The sequence below is a fragment of the Helianthus annuus genome, chromosome 2, assembly GCF_002127325.2.
Source record: "Helianthus annuus cultivar XRQ/B chromosome 2, HanXRQr2.0-SUNRISE, whole genome shotgun sequence".
NCBI classification, from domain to species: Eukaryota; Viridiplantae; Streptophyta; class Magnoliopsida; order Asterales; family Asteraceae; genus Helianthus; species Helianthus annuus.
Genome location: NC_035434.2, coordinates 128,431,378 through 128,439,525, shown reverse-complemented (window position 1 = coordinate 128,439,525; position 8,148 = coordinate 128,431,378). Strand labels below are relative to the sequence as shown.

General features: G+C 40.4%; 1 non-coding gene across 1 annotated transcript; it reads left to right on the top strand.

The window, feature by feature from the left end:
* The first annotated feature begins 2,025 nt into the window (after nt 1-2,025).
* LOC118489880 lies at nt 2,026-2,132 on the top strand. The gene has a single exon (XR_004887893.1). It is a non-coding gene; the product is annotated as a small nucleolar RNA R71 (small nucleolar RNA).
* The last annotated feature ends 6,016 nt before the right edge of the window (nt 2,133-8,148 follow it).

Below are 8,148 nucleotides of genomic sequence, written 5' to 3'. Positions count from 1 at the left end.
GTGGGGACCGGACATGGCCCCGTGTTCAGGTGCCAGTAACAGAAATTAAAGAAATGAGACAGAAGCCTGGACACGGGGGCGTGTCTGGTGAACACGGCCCGTGTCCAGTTACCTGAACTGGGCGATTTTTCTGCAGGTGGCTCAGCACGGGGCCGTGTTGGTTGAGCACGGCCCGTGTTGAGCCTTCTGTAATGGAGATTTGTGTCGGGTTGCTTCGTTCTTTGTGCATGGGGCCATTTTTCTCGTTCCCTTTTTCATCCATTACCACCACGAGTGTGTTTTATTCCTGCAAATTAAAACTAAAAGATTAAACTAAACTAGGGATAGTTCCGCGGAATGCCTCCGTGGTGCGCCACGTTTATAAGGGTCCTTGGCTAGACCCAATGTGAGGTTATATATTTTCTGAGTGGGATGCTTGGCGTCCCATGTTACACCGTCGGAGAGCAGCATCCAAGCTCGAATCAATAACCTTCATGTAGTTGACCGGGTCGTCGTCCTCTATTCTCTTCCCAACTCCGAATTTTACTTCATCATCCCCATACCTCAAGGTGAGGGTTCCATCATTCATATCTACCACTGCTTGTGCGGTGGCAAGAAATGGTCTCCCTAGTATGAGGGGGACCTCGGTGTCTTCCTCCATATCGAGTATGACAAAGTCGGCTGGATAGACGAATCTGCTTACCTTTACCAAGACATTTTCAATGACACCTTGTGGGAATTTGACGGATCGATCAGCGAGTTGTATGCTCATTTTTGTAGGACTCGTGGTTCCCAGGCCGAGTCTTTTAAACATTGATGAGGGCATGAGGTTAATGCTAGCCCCAAGGTTGGCTAAGACATTACGAACGGGGGACTCCCCTATTGAGCAGGGAATCGTGAAGCTTGCGGGATCGATTTTCTTTTGGGGAAGTTTATTGAGTACGAGGGCAGAGCATTCTTCGCCTAAATTGACTAATTGCAAATTTTCAATTTTCTTTTTATGAGTGAGGAAGTCCCTCATGAACTTAGAGTATTTGGGCATTTGGGTTAGGACCTCAATAAAAGGAATATTGACATGCAATTGCTTTAATAGACTTTCGAACTTTGCGAATTGCTCATTGGTCTTCTGACGAATTAACCTACCGGGGTACGGAACTCGAGGAGCTTTGGTAGGCTCTGGTGACGGAGGGGAGTTCTTTTCCTGCAGAGGTGTGGGTACCGTTTCTTCTGTTGGCGGCGGCGCTTCTGCAGGCCCTACGGTGCGGTTTCGTAGTGTGATGAGATGAACTTGCGCTTTTGGGTTTGTTTCGGTATTGCTAGGTAATGCGCCTTGCGGTCTCTCGGCAAAATTTTGAGCTATTTGATTTAATTGTTTTTCTATGTTTTGAATACTAGCTTGTTGATTTTCTAAAATTTGATTCTAATTGTAGAAATCTTTCCGAGTTTTTCTTTTCAGTGTCGGAGATGAGGCGAGATACAGTATCTTCAAGCCTTTCTCGTCCACTTTGTTGTTGAGTGAAATTTTGTGACTCATTTCTTGGTTGTTGAAAGTTTGTTCGTTGGGTTTGTTGGTTACTACTATTGCCGGGTTCTCTCCAACCAAGGTTTGGGTGGTTTCGCCATCCTTGGTTGTAAGTTCCCGTTGGAGGACCCGACGGCCTAGGTCTATTATCAATGTAGTTTACCAATTCTTGTTGATCGTCCGTTTCTTTCATACAACTCCAATTTTCATGTGACCCACCACACCCTTCACAAGCCATAACCGAGACTGTTTTTGTCATTTCCAATTTTTTTATTTTTGAAGAAAGGGCCTCGATTTGGGCTTGTAAAGAAGTGCTTTCATCGACCTTATGGGCGCCCGGGGCAATAGATTTATTGCCTCGGGGGGTGTGCCATTGAAAATTGGTTTGAGCAATTTCCTCAATTTGGTTATATATTTCATGCGGGCGTCGATTACCTAAAAGTCCCCCGGAGCAAGAATCAAGTGTCTGCCTTGTATGTGGCAACAATCCATTATAGAAAGTGGATACTTGTTGCCATATCGCAAGGCCGTGATGTGGACACTTACGTAATAACTCCTTGAACCTTTCCCAAGTTTCATATAAGGATTCCCCGTCCTCTTGTGAATATGTATTAATTTCAGTCATTAATTTAGCTGTTTTAGCGGGAGGGAAATACTTATATAGAAATTTTTGGGCTAGTTCATCCCAGGTGTTTACCGATCCAGCTGGGAGGGCGTTGAGCCAAGCTTTCGCTCGGTCTTTTAATGAGAAAGGAAACATTCGGAGGCGGATAGCGTCATTTGATGCTCCATTGATCCGAAAAGTATCACATATTTCTAAGAAATTAGTAATATGTAGATGGGGATCCTCGTCCGCAAGCCCATGGAAAGTTGCGGAGTTTTGGAGCATTTGTATCAAGTGCGGTCGAAGTTCGAAGTTATTAGCTTCAACATTCGGAGCATTGATAGCGGCGCCTAGATTACCTACGGTGGGTCGTAGATAATCCATGAGGGTACGTTGGTCCGCCATTGGAGGTGGATCACCCGAAACCTTCTCTTGGTTTTTAGCTTTTAATCTTTTTCTGAGAAAGCGTTCGGGTTCTTCTAGAGGTTCTTTTATGTCTTTATTAGAACTGGAGCTCATACACTATGTAAGATTGGCGTCGGGTTCCAAGTCCTGCAATAAAAACAGAAAAGAATGCTGGTCAGAAGATTCACCATGGCCCCGTGTTCAGCGAACACGGCCCGTGGTCGGAGTTGCAGTGATTGTTTTTCCAGATCCCAGTTACTGGAAGTTGGACACAGCCCCGTATTGCACCGACACAGCCTCGTGGTCAGCCTTCTGTAACTTTGGAAAACTAAAAACTGCCAGTAACGATGCTGGGCACGGCCCGTGTCCGACCAGGCACGGCCCGTGCTGAGCTCTGCAGAAACTGAAAAACTAAGAAAATCCTAAAAATTAAAAAGAAAAATAAAAATATGATTAGGTCGTTGATTCCTAACTTTCTTAAAATCCTTGTGTCCCCGGCAACGGCGCCAAAAACTTGATGCGTGTGTAGTGTAATATATTTTTAATGTATAATTAAGCCCTTTTTTTTACACCTTTAGCCAAGTTTTAAATTTATAAAACACGATATTTACTAACACTAAACACACATATGGGCAAGTGCACCCATCGTGAACGTAGTATATTGTTGGCAAGATACCGAGGTCGTCCAAGGACACAAGAGCTTTTAATACCGGTTTATCCTCAACGTCTAATCAAATCAAAAAGTTAGAAAAATGTTTTTAAACTAAGAAAATAAAAACTAACTAAATGCTGAAAAATAAAAATAAAATAAAAATAGATAGACAAGATGAATCACTTGGATCCGACTCGTGTATTAGTATAACCTTTGATTATTTTCGCACTTTTGCACTTGTTTAAGAGATTATCTTAGTTATTGTAGTAGGCCCCTCTTTTGAAGGCGACGTTACCCTCAACCCAGTAGTTTGAGTCAGCAAGGATACAATCCTAAAGGGTTGGATTATTGGAAGATAATGAATTAAGTTATTAATGCAAATTATGGTAGGCCCCGCTTTTGGCGGTGACGTTACCCTCGACTAAGTAGTCTGAGTCAGCAGGGATACAGTCCTAAATAGCCGGGTTATAGTATTAATAGTAGTTAACTTATGAGGGGGTCAAAGAGTTTGGATCCCCGCCATCCAATACCTATGGGCATTGAAGGAGATCCTACTAAATTTGACCCAGGTCCCTTGCAGGACCTCTAAACGCTGAACAAGGGCAAGACCCTTACCAAACCATTCCCTTAACCCCCGACCAGGTAGCCAACATACCTCCATATAGACCGTGGATATATGAATGGTGAAAATCTTTTATTTTATATAGACAGTAAAATAATGCCAAGACACCACGGACAAACGATAAGGAAAGATCACCTTGAACATAAGCAACTAGTTATTAAAGTCATTAATACAAAACCAAATAAAAAGTGCAAAAGATTAAAAATAAAAAGTATTATACTAAACACTTGTCTTCACCAAGTGATGTAAGAGACTTAGGCAAACATGGCCTTGATTGTCAAGAACTCTTACGATCAATCTTGGATCCCGAGACGACTCACACACTCTACGATGGACAATGGATGATGGTGGTGGATGATGGTGTTATGGTGGTGGTGGGTGGTGGATGAAGTGTGAGAGAGGTGGTGTGCCAAGGGATGAGTTGAAATGGCTCCAAGCACTCCTATTTATAGGCTGAACAGAAGGCTGGGCACGGCCCCATGCCCGTCTGACACTCTCTCTCTTCATTAATTGTAATTCGCAATTACAATTAATGCGCCTGCTGTACTTTCGCCACGCCCCCGTGTTCACTGGACACGGCCCCGTGGTGGGCAATAGAAGCTTCTACAGGTTTGTCTTTTCTGCTGCTTCTTGGGCACGGCCCCGTGCTGGCTGAGCATGGGGCGTGTTCAGGCTTCTGCTTTCTCTTCTTTGCTTGGGGAGATGCCGTTGAGGGTTCGGGCAGTCTACTTTTATTCCTTTTCTTGTATTTGTGTTAGAGTTGGCTGTCTTTTTGCTTCTTTTGTGAATTTGAGCTCATTTCATCCTGAAAATACAAAAGGAAGACAAAAACACTCTTTTTCCAACATTAGTACTTAAAAAGGGTTAGTTTTATGCCTTATTTGATGTAATTTATATGTTGCATTTTACACACATCAACTTGCAGCTGAAGAAAGAAAATTGGCAGCCGAGGAAAGAGAAAAGCAAGCTAAAGAAAGAGAGGAGCAATCTCAGTAGAGGATTGAACAGGCAAGACTTGCTGCTGAAAGAAGTTCTACCCAGACCCAACACCACTTGCCCACATTAGATGCTGAGGTTATCCTGGAACCGCCCCCGGGCTCACAGTGATTAGGTGCATGTCTTCTTTCCTTACCTTTTTATTTTTGTTTTGCATGAAGTGAAGTGTGTGATGTCGTGCTTTCTTTTGTTTTATGTGTTGCATGTAGGAAAATAGTAATTTGGCTCTCTAGTTTGCACTTCCATGTAGTTGCTTATGTTTTAAGTTTTTTAAGAAAGATATCGACTCTAATCGGCTAAGAATCACATGTGTTGTGCTTGTTTGGTGAGATGATGTTGCAATATTAAATATTTGAAAAGAGAAAAAAAGAGATTGCATGCAAAATGGGAAATGATGAAATTCTGGTGTGTGGTACTTAGGCATGAAATTGATCCGAAATGGAGGGAAGATAGGATTTGGGATGATTGTACAAAAAAAAAAAAAGAATAACAAACCTTCAAGAAACTGAATTTGTGCATGTAAGTATGATTAGCTAACACAATTCATTACATGGCATAACTAGTGATTAAGCATAGGTCCTTTGGCATGGTTAGCCCTTCAAGTGCTTGATAGAATATGCTTAGTAAGTTATATAGATAGAAATGTCTATTTGAGGGTAATATGCCATATGCTTGTCAACACATGTTTCACACTTTTACCCGTATCCTTCCATTACCGTGAGAATTTGAGCCTATTCGAGCACTTTCATATATATATATATATATATATATATATATATATATATATATATATATATATATATATATATCATGCTCATTTCTTTGTAGAGGGTTACCCAAAATTATGCATTTCATTAGAACTAGTGCAATTATACATTCCAAGATCTTGAACTGAGATTTGTGCGAAAGTGATAGAGGCGTTAGGATACCCCTTTTTGATTAACACCATTTCATTTGATTAACCTACCTTAAATTATCCATTAGATCACCAATTTGAGCCTATTCCTTTCATTTGTTAAAACCTACAAATATTCACCCATTCACCATGAAGCCATCTCTACCTTTTCTTTTTACCTTTTTGATAAAATCCGGATCAAAGTTAATGGGTTGTTTAGTTTATTGTTTCCTAGAAAAAAAAGAGAAAAAAAAAAGGAAAAGAAAAAAAAACGTTGCTATGTATGAGGCCAATTGACCAAAGTATATGGTTACAAAAATAGCATAAAGTGAGCATTGTGTATACAGGTCAAAATAACCCGATGTTTGTAGGATCCGGATTTCTTCACCTTTTAGCCATTTTCCAACGTTAATTCCAAACCATTCACCCAAGCCAACCCATAAAGTCCTCTTGATTTGCATTTAGTCTTTTGTTAATAGGTGGCGGTTTGATTTTTGTACTAGCATATGATAATAATGTTGCAATTGCGGGTTGAGCGTTTCAGAAAAAATTACTAATACTATTTTTACTAGTCCACAAATGAACCCGAGGGGAGTGACACATTGTGAGGAGTGTGAAACTTTAAGTATTGACAAGTTGAGGGATATTAGGTTTAATTAGGCAATTCGTATCTATTTGCTTACTCGTTTTTAAACCAAGTCTTGTGGGTTGGGTATGCCTTATGACCTTAGCTGCATTGGTGAAAAATATGTATATGTTTGTAGCTAATCATTACCCAAGTGTTACATTGAAAGTTATTTGAAGGTTGCATCTCATAAAATTGTACAATCCGTATCAAACCTATTTCGAACTCCTCGGGGAGACAAAGTGTCTTTGGATTGCAAAGCAGTCTGATCCCATTGCAAATCTCTTTTTCGGGATGAAAAAGAATTAAGTTGGGGAAGTTTGATGCGTATGCTTTTGGTACTCCTAAATGGTTAATATTTATATGTTTTAGCATCGAATTTGTATCGAGACTTGTTACTTTGATGCATGTTTACATGTAGGGTAGCGGTGGAAGATTGTGTGATGATTCCGGATCATAAACCTACTACATGGAGCTTTACACACATCAAAGGAACTCAAGGAAAGTGATCTAGGCTTGTTTGGAACACCCCGACGTTCACTTTAACATTGAACCAGCGTTTGACAGTGAAGCATCGGCGTTTGGGTTTCTGCCCGGCGTTCCATACTCCCAAACCCGGCGTTCCATACTCCGGGTGCAGATACAAAACGGTTTTGTTCGGTTTTGGACAAAAATAAAGTGGTTTTTTCGGGATTTTTCATTCATTCTTCACCATTGGAGGCTAGGAGACATCAAGGGACAAGGAATACTCATTCACAAAGTGTTCTAACATCAAGATTGCTCCAATTGCTACCGAAATCGCAACATTTCTTCATCAAGCATGATCATGTGTGGCTAAAACCCTTGTGATCACAACCAAGGGCTAGGGTTTGTATGCCATTTAGTTCAATTTGAGTTGTTTATCTATGTTGGACATGAATTCATGGTGTTTGTTAGAGATCTATGACATTTGCTAAGTTTTTATGTGTTATTTCATGTGTTGATTGTTCTTAGACGTTGTTTTCTTGAATCACTTCATGTATTTTGAGTTAATTGGTGTTTAATCATTGAATGTCAAGATATATGATTGAAGGTTATGTTAACATGTTTATATTTGATGGTGATCATTTTGTGATAGCCTAATTACATCGGTGTTCAATCGTTGTAAGCTTAGATACACAAGTATAGGTCTTTCAATACTCAATTCACATATGATGTCACAAGATTATGTCTATATAATCTACCAAACCAGATTCACAAACTTAAATTACTAATTGTGCTTTCAAACTTGATACTTGGTTGTGCTCATTGTTACTTTATTGAATTTACAATTGTAGTTAATTCTAGTTTCTCAAATCAAAATACAAATCTAATTTTAAGTTTTTACCATGTTTTGCAATCGATTGAGATCTTACACCAACCACTAGCTCTTCGTGGTTCGACACCCTATTTACCACTACTAATTTAGGGTACTTAGGAGCATATAATCTTTTTATCTTTGATCGGTACTTCGACGTCGATCAATTATGTACTTTGGGCCTCGGGAGAGGAAGGGTTATTGATAAATACTGCTAGACTAGTGATACAAATACTTCTCTTCGCACACACGCCGGGAATGGCTGTGATAATAGAACTAATCTTCGCACACATGCCTAGAATGGCTGCGAACCATACACTAAACTTCGCACACATGCCGGGTGGGCTGTGATACAAATATACCTAGTCTAGAATACTTGGGAAATTCCCACTAATCTTCGCACACATGCCTAGAGGGTTGCGATACAAATGCATACGATACATGGATTACTAAACGAACATACGATTTACAATACGATTACTATAACTGAACAAACCACTGTGAACTCGCTC